At 44.9% G+C, this 21,900-nt stretch overlaps 1 protein-coding gene across 1 annotated transcript in view; it reads right to left on the bottom strand.

Annotated features, from left to right (window-relative positions):
* Nucleotides 1-21,900, bottom strand: part of LOC147885621 (uncharacterized) — a 48,411-nt gene that overhangs the window by 13,487 nt on the left and 13,024 nt on the right. The window lies entirely within an intron of this gene.

The following is a 21,900-nucleotide window of genomic DNA, read 5'->3' as shown; positions in this document are numbered from 1 at the left end:
ACACTGTCATATCCCCTTTTTATCAAGCAGATCAATAAGCAATGATTGATTGTTTCCTAGTCCCTTGCCCTATAGCAGTGATAGGTGTTTATGTGAATACAATGCCCCCCCTCCGAGAGCCAAGGGAGTACACAAGGATCGTATATGACTTAAACATGAGATTATTCAGAGTGAACACTGTCACATCCCCTTTCTATCAAGCAGATCAATAAGCAATGATTGATTGTCTCCTAGTCCCTTGCCCTATAGCAGTGATAGGTGCCATATCTTATCATCTGCTCTAACCACGGAAGACATTTCTATGCCACTAGGCAGAAGAAATACGAGATCTTTTAGGACCAGAGATTGTTCCAAACTTGTGACTAAAATCTATGAACAACCTTATGCAGGACTTATTGCTCAGCCAGTGCCTCTTGTAGGATGGTGTCCACGTGACAAGCAGCTACACACTTACTAATATAGGTGTATATGACAAGAAGGCACCCAAACTCTCCATTAACATATTAAGGCAGTGCCAATATAAGAATTAGCTAGAAGGATTAGGGGCATTTTTTCCTTATCTAGGGTCCCCTAACGACAGTTAGTGATTCAGTTTAGGCGTGTGTTGTTCTAACCCTAGTTTGGGTTTCCCTAGGGTTTTGTCATGTTCACAACAGTTGTACTCTTTGTTGCTCATTCTTGCAACTTCAGTTCATGGATTCACATGTTTTGTTCTCTCCAAGATGTATTGTCCGTCCCCATCTCTATCATTTAGTGTTACAGCAGGCTGCCTTGCTCTCAAGTACCTTCCTATGCTTGCCCAAGCCTTTGGGAACACTTATGTTGTAAAAACCTTCAATTTCATCGTGACAACCCTTGCCGGTCAACTACAGTCACACCACCTTCATTTTTGGCATCAAGAGAGATCCAGGAGCTGTTCTAGGACAGAAAGTCCATGTTTCAATCAAAACCACCTTTGCTGGCCTATTTTCTAGGTGGGTTTTGGTGGTTTTTCCCCAGCACCAAAGGGTTTCCTTGGGCCACCTCCGTTTTTGGCAGTTTTGATTTCAATCTTTACCATTTCAGAAGGGCCTCATGCTGTTATGAAGAAAACCACCCCTGTTTTGAAGAAAACTGCTCCTATTTTGGGCTGTTTCAACCAGCCTTGGTGTCGTTTTTCTCTGCTTCATCAGCTTTGGTCTAGTGCACCCAGCCTTGGTGCAGTTTTACTGTGCTGGAGCAGTTTTTGCTGATTTCTGTAATTGCCTCTGTACTAAGGCATTTAATGTGCTGTTCTGCAATTGTACCAGCCCTAAGAGAGGTTGAAAAACCCTTGTTCTGCCCAATCTGTTTGGTTTTCACTGAGTAAGGTACTTTTGCCTTGTGTCTGGCAATTTTCAGTCACATTTTGGAAGGAACAAACTAAACAAAAGAACATCACAGGTGATCGCAGTTGATTTTCTTCCCAACCAACGTCTATAGAACCACCTCATGGTTTCAATACAATACCTCGATTTTAGCTCATGTGGTTTTTTCCTACAAACTCGCAATTCCTATGTAAGTCCAAAATGCCAGATGTCAAATCCTTAAAGCCTTCCTTGTGCCCCTTTTACCCCTTCTTGGGATACATTTAAATCATATGCCCCTAGGCACAATTCACAACCTAGGTCTTTGGCCTTTAGACTCATCTAGTCTACAAATCAACCTCACCCACGACAAAAACTATTTTAAACGAGAAACATGATAACACTAGGTGCACCTTACAACCCTATGGTAATTCCAATCTATACGATACCTCGCCTATTCTTTTTAGAATTGACCAGGGGTGATAAGTTAGCACTCTGTCCTACAGCCAAAGACTTGGAGTGTGAAGGAACTTTGAGAAAAACTTTTTCTCCTTCCTTGGACTAGTTTCAACCACACACACCTTAGCTCTATCTATAACTTGGTGGATGTTTGCTCTTGCAAGTACTAGCACCTCTCACATCTGAAAAACATAGTTCACGGCGCTGGGCACTTTCTAAGGTATTTCAAGCGTAGCTAGATTCACTAATCTATAACCATAGTTTAACTCGAACGAACTTATTCCTGCAGACAAACATTTTCTATCGTTGTAGGCAAACTCCAACAATGGCAACCACTACGTTGGCTCAATGATACATATGCTCTCACCATATCCTCCAAAGTGTAGTTGACTTTCTCCATCTGACCATCTGCTTTTTGTATCTCGAAGGGTTGTAAAAGACCAGGTGGCTTCACCCATTTTGCCTTACTCACTCGACACAGGAAACACCATGTCACATATCATGAATATGCTATTTCATCTTTAGCCAAAAGAAATCTCACCTTAAGAGATCATATGTTCTCTCAAATCCTGGATGTCTCGCACATGGGCTATCATGGCACTGTCCAATGGCCCTCTACTTGAGATCATTATGACTAGATACAGCTACCTTGCCATTATTATGTTTTAGCATACCATCCACTATGGTATATCTTGCACAAGTTTGACCTTTTCTAGATGCCAGGTCATCAATTGCCTCGAGTTTAATCACATTAGCCTTAGGCCAATGGTTCTGGTCTGAGTTTCCCTAATCTTGATCATCAAAGCACTCTCTAACATCGTGGAATTCATATTATGCACAATGTGTGACAATGCATTAGCAACCGTATTCTCCTGCCCGCTTCGGGATGGAATCTTCATATCAAACTCCTGCATGAGCTCTGCCCACCTAGCTTAGCGGCCACTCAAGTTAAGCTGTTTACAAAAGCACTTCAGAGTATTGTGGTCCACATCTACATAGAACCCTAAACCATACAAGTAATGCCTCCATGCTTTTAAAGCATGAATAACGCTGACAAGGAGAAAGCTTCTTGCTTTCAAAGGCTACTTACCACTTCCCTCTTGCCGAAGAACCGCCCCTACGGCAATGCCTTGGTTTCTAGGAAAAACTGTTTTTGGGGATCAATAATTTTTTACACTGGACCTAAGGCCACTGCATTCTTTATAGTGTTCAAACTCTCTTGTTGATTCTGTACCCAAGCAAAAGAAACTATACATGAGATTAGCTTAGTCAAAGTCGACACTATCTTGAAATATCTTTTGATATGCCTTTGATAAAATTTGATAAATCCTAAGAATAAGCACAACGCAGTCACATTTTGAAGAATTGGCCCCACTAATATCGCAACTACTTTCTTCGAATCCATTTTAACCCCTTCGAGTAATAATGAATCCCAGATACTCAAGTCCCAACCATTCATAGCATGGTTTTCTTTCTATTTACAAATAGACTCACTTTCCTCAAAGTATTGAAAAAGACAAAAGATATCCTCTTTTTTCGTTTTCAATATCATTGACGAAGCAACCGGGTGAGAAACTGGGCTGAATCTGCCCCAACTTGAGTAATTGTTCCACTTGCCCTTGCACCACAGCTTTTTCAGCAAAGAGTAACCTATAGGAGGCCTATTCATAGGTTTTGAACTTGGGATATGTTTGATCTTGTGTCAAACATTTTGCACTGGAGGTAATCCATAGGCAAACAATCAGAGAACTCCTTTGCAATTTGATCAGCCAACTTGGTCATTAACTAACCTTGGGTAGCATCGGTGCTAGTTAACGGATGACCAATCGACTATACCGATGATGTAAAAAGAAATAAAAACTCTTTCGGAGTTTTTCGAACTTGTCCTTGAGGCAAATCCTTTTAACCTCGTAGAACATATTGCACATAATTAATCTTCAACTGATAAATGTGCTTCCAATCAGCGGCTCGATTCTTCATGCCTTTCCTAGAGCTATATCTACATAAGCAAGTCTAGTCAACTCAAAGTCCAACTTCTCCACATAGTCTTGAATTTAAAACTCTAACTCGGTAACCCTTTGGTCCCATACTTCAATAGAACTTCCACCTTTTAGCCTGACTATAGCCTAATCAGATGGACTAGTTTTTAGTTTCAGCATCTTCACGAGCTTGCATTGTATGTTGATGCTGAGCCAAACAACACAATGACTTGCTACTTGTCCTTTTATCTAATTAACTCTGCATAACTAAAGGCTGTAAACCCCGTTGCTATGCGCTTAGAAAAGATGTTAAAAGTGCACTATTCACTAACTTATCAATAGATACATGCAATAACAGAGTTACTGACCTCTAAGAGGATCCTACTAGTTGGATCTGCATCTGGACGGCTTTGGGACTCTCCTGCATTTTCATGTCACATCTTGAGACTACCATCTTAGCCAGCTGACATCTTTATAATGTGCATAGTCTTTCCATTGTGAGGCTGAAGGCATCCAAAACATAAGCTGCTTGGCCACTAGGCTATGGGCACCTCTTTTGAAACCCACTCTTTTTTTGGGTACTCGTACTGAGCCCCTGCTGAATAAACCACTCGGCTTGCCTTAAGCATCTTCATAGTTCAGGGCTATAGCTATTACTTCATCTAGCATCTTCGCATCCTTAACCCGAACTTCTACTTTAATTCTATCATTCAGTCCAAAAAAATAGTCCTTTACTTGCACCGACTCAGAAAGAGGTTCTGATAACTTCATAACAGATTCCCTAAACTTGTCAATGTACTTAGCTACTGACAAACTCCTTTGACAAAGATTTCGATATTGATCCCAAGCTTAGATCCCAAGCTCAAGATGATATTTCATCCTGTTGCTTTTTTATCCACTACCTTTCTTGAACCCTTCCCAGTAGTGGATGCTATTTCACCCTTTCGATCCACCACCTATCCACTGCCTCCATAAACATATGGGTGGCCTCGCGATATTTCTTCACGTCACTTCTGATTTCGCAAATGGCAAATGCTTCATCCCATTTGTGTAACAGCCCTCAACGGCATCCAAACTAGAGTCTTCCATCTTATCAGAATATATTTCTATGCTATATTAGGTATGTTAACATGTACATGTTCGACCGTATGTGCACTAGTTTCTAGTTCCATAGAAGACTTCCCTTTGTCCCTTTGGCCGGTCTCGCAAAAGCAGATAGGCTTTGAATCATCCTTCTCAATTGAGATTGCCCTACATTGGTCTCTAACTGCTGGGTCATGATTTGTTGTAAGGCGTCCTCTAACATCTCAATTCAGTGTATGGGCCAAAGGTCCTGACACCTATTGTGGCGGCCGGACTCTCGATTCTACGGGATCCACCCATAAGGCTTCTTGAATCTAAAGAGTTTGACCTTTTTACCTTTATCCATCAGGTCTTAATTCTTGAATCTAAAGAGTTTGACTCTGCTTGTGTTGCTTTGCTATGGTTTTTTTTGGGAGGGGGGGGGGGGGGGCGGGCGGTTCAACATGCAATATCCAAAGCTGAAACCTTTATCCATCAGGTCTTAATTCTTGAATCTAAAGAGTTTGACTTTGCTTGTGTTGCTTTGCTCTGTTTTTTTTTTGGGGGGGGGTCAACACACAATATCCAAAGCTGAAATTACTATTTGCATAGACCGGATCCAAACTCATTGCTATACAACATACTCCAATCATCCCACAATATTATACTCCAAAACCACAAACTGAAATTTCCTAATAGCCAAGCAAACCCCCTTTTCCTATACTAGGAAAATACCCACAAGCTGCCAACAACTGAGCTTGAGGAAGTTCACAAAGAACATCATGATCGAGATGACTGACAGTAATCAACCCTCGATTGCTATTTTTAGCCAGTGGCCAATGAATTAATGGGCCAAGGATTTTTTGCACTAACAAGCTTTTCCCGAAGAAAAGGAAGAAGCATTGGAGCTACCCATAGCTTAGGTGGTGCATTGGAGCTCGATTGCATGTCAATTTTTTCTTATTACTATTTTAGTAAACCGGACTTTAAAGAAATTTCAGAACTTTTAAAAACTGAATTTATCAGGGAATAAACAGCCCCTTGGTTCAATTGCTCCTCTATGCAGCTTCCAAGTTGCATTATTTCCAAGTCAAAGGACACCCAAATAGTAAAAACCTTCCAAAAGAATCTCAGAACTGATTTTTTTAGTACTGCTCTATCGGGAGGCCCTTCAACTCTTGCATCCGGTTCAGCTTCTGGGGCGGGTATGGTGGTTCTCAGTCCTGCAGAAAAATCCAGACTTCTTGAGTTACTTAACAAGGTCCATGTGAAGACTCATAAGTTCAAAGGTCATCTCCATGAGGATGCGGAAGCTCATGTGAGGAATTTCTCATGGCATTTAAAGCTAAAGGTGTGGAGCCTTCCTACACATCTTTCCATCGTCATTGGAGGATGCAGTTGATGTATGGTATAGTCAATTTCTCCCTGTCCATTTTCAGACTTGGATAGATCTAAGGGAGGAATTCTTACGAACTTTCAAATTGGAGAAGTTTGGACATATGATTGTAAAGGAGTTGTCCACTGACACCATGAAGCCTGGCAAAAGCATCTTTAAGATGTACACAAGGATGAGGGTCCCGGCCGCCAAGATGTCTGTGCCACCTAATGATGTGGTCATGAACGGGCAGTTTTTGAAAGCATTACCTCCCACCATTACTATAAGGTTGGTTGACAAACTCCCTCGAACATGCCTCATTACAAGACTTCCCAAGGGAAGCAGTGAAGATGGAACGGTCATAGTTAAGTTTCACCTCATCACCAGCTTGGACCACCCAGCTCCCAAGAGAGGAGGGCTCATCGGCATGGCAGCAACTCAAGAAGGAGTTAGAAGAAATCAAAGAAGTTCTGAAAGATAGAACAAGGGTGGATGGACAATCATCCTTTCAGGGCCAGATCAGAAGTGGTCTCTGGTGCATAGAATGCAAGGGTTCTGGCCATGGTCACTGGAGGTGTCCCTCTAAGAGTAAGGTACCTACTTCTATCTCATTTTGTACATTTTGTGAAATCCATGGACATGATGCCTCTGAGTGTAGGTACCTCAAAGGGTTAAGGAAGCTTCTACCAGTGCATTCTTAAGGGGAAACCCTAGTTGTTGCAGTCTACAGAGCCGCACCGATAGCTTCTAGCCCGGCACCCTTACCTCCTACTCTTGGAAAAGCATCTGCACCACTTTCCCCTCCTATCGTTCCATCTCCATTACTTCCTAATACCCCTTTGCTTCAAGCTCCTACACCCAACCCGGTTGGGGGGCCCCATACTTTTATCCTCAGCCCTATTATGCACAGTACCAACCACCTACTCCAGGAGGAAGGTATGGACCATATTATCACCAAGTCGACGGGGTGGTTTTCGAGGAGGCCGGGGAGGCACTCGTAGAGGGACCAACCTTCGAAGACCTATCATGTGTTATCGATGTGGAGAGTACAGCCACTACCAAGATGATTGTCCATAGCCGTTTCGAGGACCCTTTTGCACACAATGCAACACAGATGATCACTACAGTAGAGACTGCCCCAATGCCAGAGGTGAACCAACATCCCAAGTCAACATGGTTGATGTGGTAGTGGTGGGGGAGGGTGACACACCCCATTTGATTGGTGCAGTGTTGGGAGCTATGGCAAGGTCACAAACAAAAGGTGGCACTTTTACGGACGACTCAATCTCAACACCACAGGCCTTGTCACCGACTAGTATATCAACTCCGTCCCTTGCAATGCATCCCCTCTGAAGTCACCCCCTGTTACGCTCTAGCCGAGGTAGCATGACCTCGGAAGAATCAGTCGACATTTCCCTTAAAGGATCTATCTCTGTAATATATGTGTTTGCGCTTCATGTAAATGATCGGGAGGGATTTAATGTCAAGGTCCTAGGTGAGGGCTGATAGCACTAGACTAGATAGATCTAAGACCAAGGGCCTAGTGCTAAGATTGTGCCTAGGGGCAAGGAATTAAATGCATCCCAAGAGAGGGGTGAAATGTTGCATTAGGAAGGCCCTATATAGATGACATGTGGCATCTAGATCTATCTAGGGAATTGGGGTTTGCTGAGGCTAGAGAGAGAAGAGAAAATAATGATTCATGTGATTTTTGTAACGTAGATCTCTGTCTGCTCGTTAGCCTTAGCGAAATATGGCTGGGAGGAAATAAATGGTGCTACTCCCGTGATCGAATTAGAGAACAAACATGAGAGAGTGTGTAATAATTTGGTATCAGAGCCAGAGCTAGAGGATGAGAGGGGATTCGTGATCTTTGGTGGCGGATAGCAGGCGTGTAGCGCAGAGTGACACAAACGGTCGTCGAAGGACCAGAGCGCAAACACGAGATGCGAGGGGGTTCGTGGGTTTAACGGAGAGTTTTGATCGACGCTCATGTAGAGATTCCAAACATACGTGAGGCTTTCGATGCGATATGTGGACTGGACGCAGAACAGCGTGGTGGCTAGACGGTCGACGAAAAAAAAAAAAGATTGTTAGCGTTACGTAATTAGTCCGCGAGGACAGCGTAATCTGAAGGATACGCGATACCAAGAGAGGGGATCTGGTAATCGTCAAATGGAAGAAAGGCCTCCGGAAGGCGTGGCGTCGACCAGCCAATCAAGGGGCTCGTGCAACGGACTCACAGTCGCAACCCTTTAAGGGCACGTAAACAGCTCGTATGCTGGGACTTCTTTGGCCACCAGTTTCATTCATCTGTTGTAGTTGAGATCAGAGAGCAGGCCGTACGTGGAGGCTGCAGGCTTCGGGATGTCTGCATACGTGAAAGTCTAGGGGATCAAATTTTGAAGCAGGAGCGATCAACCAGGGAGCTTCCATCAACTCGGTTTTTTTTTTCTGATTAGTTTGTTGATGCTCCGCTTACATGAAAAGGATCTCGTAAGTGATTAGTCTGCATGAAGGTTTGATGCTATAGCAGGGACAGATTATGCCTGTGTGTTTCAGTCAGAGTTAATTTGCAGGAATTTCCCTAGTATAGGGAAAAGCGGGATTTGGATATATGCCTGTGTCAAATGCGTAGTTAGTGTGAATTTGAGATTGCAGGTATTCCCTAGTATAGGGAATTGTGTCAGAGTGTCAGTACACTGAATTGTGTCAGCTTGTGAATACAGTGTTCTAGAGGTGTTTTATTTTTTTTTTTTAAAAAAAACCCAAAACAAAACACCTATTGAACTGAATGGAAGCAGAAGAAGGGGCTTCCAGAAGGGACCCTGGTGAGTCAGGAGTCCGGCCGACCCAGCAGGGATCGCGCCCAGTAGCTCACACTTTATCTGGCAGGATTGCATTGCTGGAGGATGCCTTGCAACAGTTGTTAGCGCAGCAATTACAAGCCAACGCAGGGCAATTTGAACTTAGGGGAGCGTTACAGAGTATGTCTGCCAGACCTTCTCGAGAAGAGAAGGGAAAGGCTCCAATGGAACTGGAGTCTAGTGTCCATACGGTCGAGCCTAGGAAGGCTAAAGTGCCAAATATTGCGAATTACAGACCGGAAAAGTATTCTGGCCGGATGAACGACCGTAGCTCCGATGTCATTGAGACCTGGTTACACAAATGGGACGAGGCGTTCGCCATTTGTGAAATCAGAAATGACATCAAAAAGATCCGCGAGGCCACCCACATGTTCAGTGAGGCAGCGGATCGGTGGTGGATTAAACAACAAAAAGATGGCATAGCATCCACTACCTGGGAGGGGTTTAAAAGAGAGTTCAGGAAACACTTCTTACCTCCTGACGAAGCATCCCGAGCTTGGGATCAATATAGGAACCTTCGTCGGAGAAATTTATCAGTGGCAGAATACACTGATAAGTTTCGAGAGAGTGTAATGAAGGTTGATGAACCCCTGCCTCAATCAATCCAAGTGAAAGATTTCATATTTGGATTGAATGATCGAATAAAAATGGAAGTTCAGGCTAAGTACGCGAACACGCTAGATGATGCAATAGCTATAGCCTTGAACTACGAGGATGCCAAGGGCAGCAAGCCAAGTGGGTTTGCACAGGTCGGAACCCAGTATGGGTATCCAAAGAAATCTGGGTTTAAGAAGAAGTGGGCTAGTAGAGGGAGTGGTTCGCAGCCGAGTGGTCAAGCCAAGCAGGTGAGACCGGCTGAAACTCCTAAACCAAGTACCACCATTGGAGTGACCATTGGAGTGAAGAGGAAAGTAACCCCAATGGCAGCCCGGGCTTTTGGTCTAAATCTCCCTTGAACCCAGAACAGAGGGAAAAAGCGAGGAGAGAAGGCTTGTGCTTTGGTTGCCTTCAACCTCATCAGTGGAGAGATTGTCCACGTAATAAAGATCGTCGGATGGCTGAGATGGTGATCTCAGAGTGCGACGTGGAGATGCAGGGAAGTCCCAGAGCGGAAGAGATGCAGATTCAGCTAGCGGGATCTTCTCAGAGGTTAGTACCTTGTTTGTTCTGTGTGTCTGTTGCTAAGTTAGTGACGAGTGCACCTGATAACATCCTATCTAAGCCCGCAGCAACGGGGTATACAGCCTTCAATGATACGGAGTTAATTAAAATGAAAGGGCAAGTGGCCAGTCATGATGTCATTGTGTTGTTTGACTCAGCGTCAACTCACAATGTGATTAACTCTAAGCTCGTGAAGAGGCTGAAATTAAAGACAAGTCCATCTGACTATGCGTATACAGTTAGGATGGCAGATGGAAGTTCAACTGAAGTATGGGACCAAAGGGTTACCCAGTTGGTTCGGATTCAGGACTATGCTGAGAAGCTTGATTTTGAAATGACCAAGCTTGCTCATGCGGATATAGCCCTGGGAATGGCGTGGCATTCTAGGAAGAATCCAACCATTGATTGGAAAAAGCACGTATATCAATTCAAGATGAATGATGTGCTTTATATCTTGCGAGGTGAAAAAGATATATCTCAGGGACCGTTGGTTTCCGTGATGGAAATCAGAAAGGCTCACGTAGAGTTTTTGTACCTTTGCACAGCATCGGTAGAGTCGGTGGATGATTCTTCGACTAGCACTGATGTTACGCAAAGTGGTGAGATGGCCAAGCTGGCTAATCTTATAACAGAGGAGTTCTCTGAATGTTTCAGGGATGAACTACCTTATGGGTTACCTCCAGAGCGGAAAGTTCAACATAAAATTGAACTGATCCCGGGGGCAGGACCTGTAAATAGACCTCCTTATAGAATGAGTTTTGCTGAAGAAGCGGAGGTGCGTAGACAACTGGAAGAATACCTCAAGTTGGGGCAAATTCAACCAAGTTTCTCACCTTTTGCTTCGCCAGTGATATTAAAGAGGAAAAAGGATGATACGTTTCGCCTCTGTATAGATAACAGAGCATTGAATAATATCACTGTTAAGCACAGGTATCCGATGGCTCGGATTGATGATTTGCTAGATGCATTACATGGAGCCGTGATTTTCAGCAAGATAGATCTTAAGTGCGGCGAGCCGAGGATGTGCATAAAACCGCTTTTAGGAGCAGGTTTGGTCATTATGAGTTTTTGGTAATGCCCTTCGGACTTACCAATGCTCCAGCGACCTTCGTCATGCTTATGAACGATTACTACGTCCGTATATCGGAAAGTTCGTAGTACATTTCATAGACGATATCCTAATATTCAGTAAGAGTGTTACTGAACATCGTGAACACTTAAGGATAGTGTTCAGTACTTTGAGGAAAGCCAGTCTTTATGTGAATAAAAAGAAAACTATATTGTGTATGGTTAGGCTTGAGTATTTAGGGTTCATAATTACTCCACAGGGGGTAGAAATGGATCCGAAGAAAGTGGCTGCGATACTAACTTGGCTAATCCCTCAGAGTCTGACCGCGTTGCGATCATTCTTGGGATTTGTCCAGTTTTATAGAAGGCATATCAAAGGATATTCCGGAATGGTATCGCCATTGACTGATCTGACCTCAGATAAAGTACCTTTTATTTGGGGACATAATCAACATGAAAGTTTTAACACCATAAAACAAGCTGTGGTCTCAGGACCGGTGTTAAAAATAGTTGATCCCCAGAAACCGTTGTTCCTAGAAACCGATGCAAGTGGCATTGCGGTAGGAGCAGTTCTCCTTCAAGAGGGAAGGCCAGTAGCCTTTGAAAGCAAGAAGCTTTCTCCCTCTCAAAGGAATTGGCCAACTCATGAATTGGAGTTGTATGCAGTTATCCATGCTTTGAAAACATGGAGGCATTATTTGTATGGTTCAGAGTTTTATGTGGATGTGGATCATGATACTCTGAAACATTTTTGTAAACAACCTGACTTGAGGGGCCGCCAAGCTAGGTGGGCAGAGCTCATGCAGGAGTTTAATTTGACGATTCGGTACCGAAGAGGAAAAGACAATAAGGTTGCTGATGCGTTGTCTCGCATTATACACAACCTGAGTTTCACGGTATTAGAGAGTGCTCTAATGACCGAGATCAGAGAAACTCAAAAGGTGGACGAGTTTGTCCAGAGCTTATGGCCTAAGGCTCATGTGTTAAAACCCGGGGAAAATGAAAAGGATGACCTGGCATCCAGAAAAGGCCAAACTTATGCAAGATATGCCATAAGGGATGGTATGCTAGTTAGAAATTGCAAGGTTGTAGTACCTGGTCAGAGTGATCTCAGGCAGAGAGTCATTCGACAATGCCATGATAGCCCGTGTGCGGGACATCCAGGTGTCGAGAAGACCTATGATCTCGTGAAGCGAGATTTCTTTTGGCCAAAGATGAAAAAGCATATTCATGAGTATGTGACACGGCGTTTCTCGTGTCAGGTAAGTAAGGCCGAGCGGGTGAAGCCACCCGGACTTTTACAGCCCTTGGAAATACCACTAAGTAAGTGGGAGAGCATTTCCATGGATTTTATTGTAGGGCTACCTGCAACACAAGGAGGGTATAATTCTATCCTTGTGGTGGTTGATCGTCTAACCAAGATGGCTCACTTCATTCCGACTAGAGAGTCTGTTAGTGCCCCGCAAGTGGCGGATTTGTTCATTAAACATATATTTCGTCTGCATGGATTGCCTAGATCCATAGTGTCAGACCGAGATGTCAGATTTACCGGTCATTTCTGGACAGCGGTATTCGAGACACTGAGGACTGAGTTAGGAATGAGTAGTGGGGATCATCCTGAGACGGATGGTCAGACGGAGAGAGTCAACCAAACTTTAGAAGATATGCTGAGGGCATATGTGTCATTGAGGCAACATACATGGGACAAGTGGTTGCCATTGTTGGAGTTTGCCTACAATGATAGGAAACATTCATCTACTGGGTTCAGTCCGTTTGAGCTGAACTATGGTTATAGGCCAGCCAATCCAACTATAGTTGGAGTACCTCAGAAAGTGCCTAGTGCCGCGAACTTTGTAGTTCAGATGCGGGAGATGCTAGCACTTGCGAGAGCTAATATCCGCCAGGCTATGGATAGAGCCAAGGTGTATGCGGATGAAAATCGGTCTATAAGAGTATTTGAAGAAGGAGAAAAAGTTTTTCTCAGAATTCCTTCGCACTCGAAGTCGTTGACTTCAGGAGAGTGTGCTAAGTTATCACCTCGATACTGTGGGCCGTGGTTAATTCTAAAGAGAATAGGCAGTGTAGCCTATAAATTAGAATTGCCACAGGGGTGTAAGGTGCACCCGGTTTTTCATGTTTCGCACTTAAAGAAATTTTTACATACAGGTGACTCACTAATCGAAGGTGTGGTTTTGTTTCAGGAGATAGAGGATATTGCAAGGCGCAAACCAACAAGAATCCTGGACCGAGGAACAATGCAAATACGAAATCGAAAGATATCCACGGTGTTGGTTGCATGGCATGGTCAGCCTCTATCCGAAGCTACCTGGGAATCCGTATATCAGTTGCGGAGAGTGTTCCCAGACTTTATCATCGAGGACGCTGATGTCTGAAGAGGGAAGGAATGTTACGCTCTAGCCGAGGTAGCATGACCTCAGAAGAATCAGTCGACATTTCCCTTAAAGGATCTATCTCTGTAATATATGTGTTTGCGCTTCATGTAAATGATCGGGAGGGATTTAATGTCAAGGTCCTAGGTGAGGGCTGATAGCACCAGACTAGATAGATCTAAGACCAAGGGCCTAGTGCTAAGATTGTGCCTAGGGGCAAGGAATTAAATGCATCCCAAGAGAGGGGTGAAATGTTGCATTAGGAAGGCCCTATATAGATGACATGTGGCATCTAGATCTATCTAGGGAATTGGGGTTTGCTGAGGCTAGAGAGAGAAGAGAAAATAATGATTCATGTGATTTTTGTAACGTAGATCTCTATCTGCTCGTTAGCCTTAGCGAAATATGGCTGGGAGGAAATAAATGGTGCTACTCCCGTGATCGAATTAGAGAACAAACATGAGAGAGTGTGTAATACCCCCCCCCCCTCCAAGGTAAAGTTACCCCCTCCCTCCAGGGTGGACACTGGGCCAAGGAATACATCTTCCTCGTCCTCTCCTGGTAGTGGATTAGAAAGAACACCAACGTCCTCACAGCCATCAAGGCCCGTCACCAGCTCCAAAAGTGGCCCACCTTCATGCGACCAATCTATGCCTTCAAGGTACCAGGCAGTGGTTTAGAGCATCATCAATCAATGATCTTCAATCTAATTTCGAGAAGGAGGGAATCACACCTTAGTTTCCTTCTCGAAAGTTTAGATCAGTGAAGTTCTCGAAAGTTCAGATTAGTGAAGTTCGCAAAGGAGGTGACAACCTTAGGACAGTATGCGATAAAGAGGAGCAAGCAGGACCTTCCGATCTTCTCCAAGAAAGGGCACTTCACAGAGAAGAAGGAAGGCCATTGAGACATGGTACAGCACAAGACAAAGGGAAGCAGGTGATTGAAGAACCATTACATGAGTCAATGGCTGGACATTCACATTTGCATCCTTCGCCTCGCGTGAGCTTTGACCCTCGGACAGAAGCTAGGAGAATGAGGTTACAAAAGGCAACTACCCAACCCTACTCCTCGATCAAGACCTGATGGAATTCAGGCCCACCATTATCCTACGTCAACTTGGTTTGTTGTCTCCACAGATCAAGGCCAAGACCATTGGATTCCTGAACCACATGCCAAGGAGTGGACAAAAGGGACCCATTCAGGGTGGGCCCATCCTAGAGACAGAACCGAGATAGGACAGACATCACTGCTCGGCCCTCACATGTGAATAAAGTCCAAGGCTCACTGTGGATATTGATGGTGTGGAGCTAAAGGATGTCTTCTTGGATGGGGGTGCAGCCGTGAACATCACGCCCAAAGGTACGCCACACGAACTGGGTTTGAAGTTGACCGATGACGTCTATTTCCAAGTCCGCATGGCTGATCAATGCAAAGTGAGAAGCCCATGGGGGCAGTTAAGGTCGTTAACATGAAGATTGTGACATTCTTGTCCAACTTTGTCGTGTTGGATATGACCGAGGATGAACAAACCTATCCTTTACTTCTTGGTCGACCATGGTTGCGGTCAACAAAGGCAACTAATAGAGCAAGCGGGAAAAAGCGAGCGAGCCCAAAAAAGTGAGTGACAATTTGTTGAAGTGGTAGGAAAATTAAGCATGCAAAGGCCATTCAAGATTGATCCATATATGAAGTTTGATTGCCATTAGGATCCACATCCTTGGAAATAGATATGGTTATGGGAAAGGTACGACACCGACCTATCGAACTAGGGGAAGAGGATTTTGAAGAGCAAGCTGGAGTGGAGGAGCAGTGGGCTCTTGTGGATTGGCCCATTGGAGATGACCAAGATGGCAGAGAGGAAGCACAAGCCGTGGAGGGTTTCCAAAGCTTGACCTACTTGTTGGATCATGGTGTCCCAGATGAAGATGAAGCTGTTATCTTAGATTGGATGGGGACCTTGGGCTCCTTGTCCCTTACCATGGTGGAAATAAGTTCTCCGGATCGTGACAACCAGCCTCCAAGTAAGAGAGAATAGGAAGCAACAAGCCCTGATACATCTCCGACCCTTGGTCTAGGTGAACTCGCCTATCACACGATGCCCTTCGGTCTTTGCAACAATCCTCACATGTATCGGAGGATGATCCCCACAACTATCTAGAAGGGTGGTGCTGAGATCACCAGTGTGCCCAGAGCCAATGAGCAAGAAGGTCTAATGTTGACATACGACATGGGTGGCAACTGTCACTGAGCTGTAAATATTCCAAAGTCAAAGCATAAGTTGACCGTTTATTGATCATAATTAATGAGTTCTTCATTTATTTAATTATGTTCAAAGAGCTACTTTCATTTGGTCAAAGTCTTGACTCCGGTCAAAGATACTCAACCTCGATTACGTAAGCCTAACCTCAGTTAGAAAGATCTTGATGGTTAACTACGGTTAACCAAGCAATTAAAGTGTTGACTTTGGTCAGAGAGTGTTGACTTCGGTCAACGAGACTTGGCTCATGCCAAGAGGGTTAACCTCGTTAACTAAGGTGCGCCAACTTCGGTTGGAGAGACTTGGCCATAATTAAGGTGCTCTGACTGATAGCCAAGCCCCTTAATTACGACCAAGAGGGTTGACCTCGGTCGACTAAGAATTGTGTTCTATGTTTTTTTTACATGTTTTCTTGGTGGGGACGCCCACAGTGACTAGGATTAGTCTACGGATCATTATTTGCATGCAAAGCACTAACCATTAATGGGTGCCATGGTTGTGCGCTTTAGTTAATGGTTGCAGGTACTAAGAAAGATTGAAGAATCAAGCAAAATGGAGTTAGGGTGCTTCGGAGACACTCGCATGACCAAGTGCTACAAAGACTCCAAAGTTGCCCTTAGTGGCATGTAATTAGGAAAGTAGATTAGATTTTTTACACTTGGCATGTTGCCAAAAGAATGAGCCTAAGAGCTTCTGTAATATGATTTATGTTTGGATTTTGTAACACAGCTCTTCGCTAAACCATGTACTCAGATTCTCTCTTCATGAATAAAGATCTAGGGGGAGTCCAGCCCGACAAATTGTCCTGGGCCCTAGTGTTGTGTGGGAGAGGGAGAGAGAGAGAGAGAGAGAGAGAGAGAATTCCTGAGAGAGTATTTTGGGGGGTCCAGCCCAACAAATTGTCATGGGCCCTAGTGTTGTGTGTGAGAGGGAGAGAGAGAGAGAATTCCTGAGAGAGTATTTTGTAGTAATTGACGTTTTCAGAAGTAAAACCATACTCAAGAGATAGGTCCAATGTTGATACACTACATGAGCAGTATCAACCCTCAAGAGATAGGTCAAATGTTGACACACGACATGGGTAGCACCAAACCTCAAGGGGGCCATTCCACAACCATTGCGAATGAGCAGACTCGTGATTCTTTTAGTACAATGGAGAACAGTGACAGTGACGCAGAGGACCTGGAAAGTATTGGATGGGTGGATGATTATTCTGATCAATCTAATACAGAAGTCGGGCCTTGACCACAACATGACTAGTGTTGGCCAGAGACCAATGGTGTGGGTACTGCCTCCTGCAAGGACACAGAGCACTTTCAAGCATGATGCTGGACATAGCCGGAACCAAGAGCAAGGAGAGCACTTAGGAGAAGTAGTTCACATATGCACTGGAGTCAAAGCTCTCTCGAGCAACGAGCAAACACACCTTGTCCTCGACGAGGAAGATGTCAGGGACCTTACCTTGCTTCACTTGTACCTTTCTGAACCAGATCCTCGGAACTACGTATGAAGTCTTACCATACCATGGGACACTCAAGCAAGCTCAAAAAAGTAAAAAAGAGTCCTCTTCTAATGCCCCTTTTGTATCTCAAAAAGTTTCGGAATCACATCAGTATCCTTTCCTCCATCCCAGTTGAGGGAAGTGAGGGGACATGTAGGGTTGGGCGAAGAGGCAACCAGCCACCCCACATCCACAAGTATTTCCTAGGTGGATCAGGCATGGGATTGGCGGTACCTCAACATCGGGATTGAGGACATCCCTCGACATTTGAAGGTAGCAAGTTGGGTCTGGGAGCATGAGTATCTTCTTGTTGCTGCTTTAATTGGTTTCTTCAAGGAATATGTGGATGTCTTTGCTTGGTCCTACAAAGATCTAATAGGAGTCGCAGATGAGTATATGAAGCACCGCATTTACCTATACCCAGAGGCAGACCCAATGATCAAAGGCCCATACATCATGAATCCCAACTATGACAAGGCAGTCCAAGCTGACATCCAAAAAATGGAACAAATATCCCATGGGCTACTCTCAGTGGGTCAGTGGAATTGTGATCGTGCCCAAAAGGGAGACGAGCAAGCTCTGGGTGTGCGTTGACTATCAGAGTTTAAAATGAGACCGATTTCCCCTTCCCTTCACGGATAGGGTGCTAGAGACAGTAGCTGGTCATGCTTTGTACTCCTTCATGGACGGGTATAATCCTAACAAATGCTTTTTCCTAGCATTGCGAGGGGTTCTCCTAGGTCACATTGTCTCAGCTGAGGGTATGACCATAGAACCAGCAAAGGTGGAGGTGATTTTGACCTTGCCCATTCCTCGCACACCCCGCGAAGTCAAGTTCTTTTGGGACATGTGGGTTATTGTCGAAGATTCATCTGGTTCTATGACGACATAGCAGTGGCACTGACAGAACTCGTCCACCAAGAACAATCCTTCCTCTCGTCCACACCTCAGCGACAGCTGGTGTTCGAACATCTCAAAGACCGTTTAGTGAAGGCGCCCATCCTACGGCAACCCCAATGGGATATCATTTTTCAGGTACGATGCAAAAGGGCTTGCCATTGGCGCAATGTTTGGCCAACAAGATGCGGAACACAAAATGGACATGCGTGTGTACTTTGCCAATAGACAACTCAATTGTGCAGAATGAAATTATAGTACCATTGAGTGCGAGGGTCTGGGCATGGTTTTATGCCATGAAAAAGTACCAACACTATCTCTTGGGCAGTAAGTTTATTATCACCACTCACCATCAAGCTCTATCTATAGTATTTTCTGAACAAACCCACACTTGGGGGTACATTAAGCAAGTGGATACTTCTTTTTCAAGAGTTCGACTTTGACATTGTAGTGCGAGCAGGCCAATTGCATCAACCTACAGATCATTTGTCACATATCTCTTCGAGTGAAGCAGCAACAGGGGTGGAGGATGAATTGCCGGATGTGGGCCTCTTCAGTGTGACAGTGAAAAAGGATGATTGCTTGTTTGTTGTGGACTCCTTTCCACCATGATATGCAAACATTGTGCATTTGTTGTCCACATGTGAGTTTCCTAAAGGGTTGACCCCAACACAAAAGAGGAAACATATAATTCAGGCTGCCCCTTTCAATCTGATTGTTGGACGGTTGTACAAGCTAGGTAAAGACCATATCGTCTGGCGGTGCGTGCTCCCACATGAAACACAGGCCATTCTTGAAGAGTCTCACTTAGGCATGGGGGGTGGTCATATATCCCTGGAGGCCACTGCTCGAAAGATAATGCGTGCAGGATTGTGGTGGCCAAAGTTGTTCCAAAACTGTTATGCTCATGTCAAAGAGCTAGACCCAAGCCTAACCCAATGTGAGTACCTTCCCCTTAAGCCATCAGCCCTATGCCCCCCTTCTATAGATGGAGATTGGACTTTGTTGGACCCATCTCTCTTGCCACTTGAAGAGGGAACAAGTACACCTTGGTTGCCACCTTGGTTGCCACAGACTACCAAATGGATCGAGGCCAAGGCCGTGAAGGCATGCACCGCGCAAGTGCCGCATTTCTTAATGACCAAATCATCTCTAGGTTTGGATGTCATGTGGAATTGATGAGCGATTGAGGCACCCACTTTCTGAATGATGTCATTGCCGACCTCATCACCCAATTGTAAATCATTCACAAGACATTTAGTTCATATTACCCTCGCGCCAATGGCTTGGCTGAGAGCTCCAATCAGACCATGTGTTGTATCATGACCCGTTTGTGTCTTAATTCTTTGGCGGAGTGGGATATTTTACTCCCTGCAGCTCTTTTTGCTTACAGGACAGCATAAAAGGCTAGTATTGGGTATTCACCATTTCAATTGGTTTACAGCCTGGAGGCACTTATGCCTTATGAATTTCATATGGAGACTACTAAGGTCATCGCTGAGATGGATGATAACTTGGAGGCTTGCAGCCTTGAACGACTTTGGGATCTAGAAGCCTTAGAAGAGCACCGTTGGGAAGCCATCCTTGCACAAAAAGTGTGGCAAAATAGGCAACGGGCGTGGCATGACAGGAACCTCCACCGTCGTGAATTTAAAGTGGGTGATATGGTTCTCTTATATTCCAACAAGTTTTTGAAGCGTAAAGCTAAATTTGTTAGCGGGTGGATTGGACCTTTCCTCATCTCCTAGCTTCTTCCCAGTGGCGGTGTGTATTTGGTCACTTTGAACGTTATGGTGCTTCCAGCCCTAGTGAATGGTTCAAGAGTGAAGAGATATCAGGTTGAGTAAACTCTTCGGGAGGAGTTTGTATATACTTTTTTTAAAACTCCTCCGTGCACAAGGACCTTCTCTCTCAGATGCAAGACCTTCTCTCTCCTCAGTGCAAAGGGACCTTCTCTCTCCTCGGTGCACAAGGACCTTCTCTCTCTTGATGCAGAACAACCTTCTCTCTCTTGGTGCAAAAGGACCTTCTCTCTCCTGGTGTAGAAGGACCTTCTCTCTCCTAGGCCAAAGGACCTTCTCTCTTCTGGTGCAAAGGGACCTTCTCTCTCCTGATGGAGAAGGACCTCTCTCCTAGTGCATAGGGACCTTCTCTCTCCTGGTGCAGAGGGACCTTCTTACTCCTAGTTCCAAGGACCTTCTCTCTCCTGGTGGAGAGGGACCCTCTCTCTCCTGGTACAGAAGGACCTTCTCTATCCTACTGCAGAGGGACCTTCTCTCTCCTTGGTGCAGAAGGACCTTTTCTCTCATGGTGCAGAAAGACCTTCTCTCTCCTTGATGAAAAACATTCTCTTTCCTCGTGCAGAAGGACCTTCTCTTTCTAAGTGCACAACTCCCTTCTCTCTCCATAGTGCAAACTCCCTTTTCTCTCCTGGTGACATTTCCCTTCTCTTTTCCTTCTCTCTCCACCGAGGTGAAAAGAAGGCTTGGTGTCCTCGAGCTTTGGTGGAGTGAACAAGGAGGCTCGGTGTCATCTAGCTTCAGTGGAGTGAACAAGGAGGTTCGGTGTCCTCTAGCCTTGGTAAGTGAACAAGGAGGTTTGGTGTCATCTAGCTTTGGTAGTAGATGAACATGAAGGTTCGGTATCCTCTAGGTTTGGTGGTGGATGCAAAAGGTCACTTCAAGACACCTAGCTTCGGTGGTGTTCATAGTCTCTCTCCACTCCATCACCTCTCTCTTACAAGCATACTATCTTTCCACCCCATCACCCCTCTCTTACAACCCCTATCTCTTTCTTTTTCTTTTTTCTTTTCAAAAATAACACTTCATTAAGTATGAATGAAAACCCGCAAGAGAAGGCTCTAATGCGGAAGTACATCATGCCATGCATGAGACAAAACTAAGCTCAAAAAGAGCTAATAAAAATTCAAGGTGGAGGCTGGAAGTGCCACCTCAACCCTGAAGGAGACTCAGAGAAGAAAGGAGATCCTCTCCAAACTCTGGAAAAAGTACCTCTCCTAGCTGTAGTTGTTTTGGAGGATCCCTGCATGCTCGCCCAGATGGCCACCAAAGTGTGTACAGTATCAGTCCATATACTGGCCATAGATTGGGAAGGGTGAGCCTGGGAACCCTCCATCGCCTCCGTACATCTGGTCCTCCAAATATGCCAAGCTGCAATGCTAGCCAGAATCTCCCATGATGTGTCAACCGAGGCATGAGCAGCTTTGAAAGGAGTGAAGGGACCATCTTGGAGGGAGCAAGACTCCATAGAGTGCCGTCGTATAATGAAGGCCGTATAATGAAGGCTGAGTCTGAGTCATGTCCCACTTGAGGGCCAATAAGAGATAACCATGCCACTGATCCCCAAGTCATGAAGAAGGGTGCTCTATGAAAAATGCTAAAAATCCTAGCAACACCCTTCCAGATCGTCCTCGCCTGTCTGCACTCCCAAAGGCAATGCTGAACTGACTCAACTCCTGCGTGGCATCGAGGACAAGTAGGGTCAGCCCCGAACATGGATCTCCACAGGTTCACTGCAATCCCTCATGCATAGAAAGCCA

Source organism: Dipteris shenzhenensis, chromosome 25 (genome assembly GCF_047967505.1).
Source record: "Dipteris shenzhenensis isolate YYH24624 ecotype China chromosome 25, Dip_SZ_1.0, whole genome shotgun sequence".
NCBI classification, from domain to species: domain Eukaryota; kingdom Viridiplantae; phylum Streptophyta; class Polypodiopsida; order Gleicheniales; family Dipteridaceae; genus Dipteris; species Dipteris shenzhenensis.
Note: the sequence above shows the minus strand (reverse complement) of the source record. Positions and strands in the feature narration are given on the sequence as shown.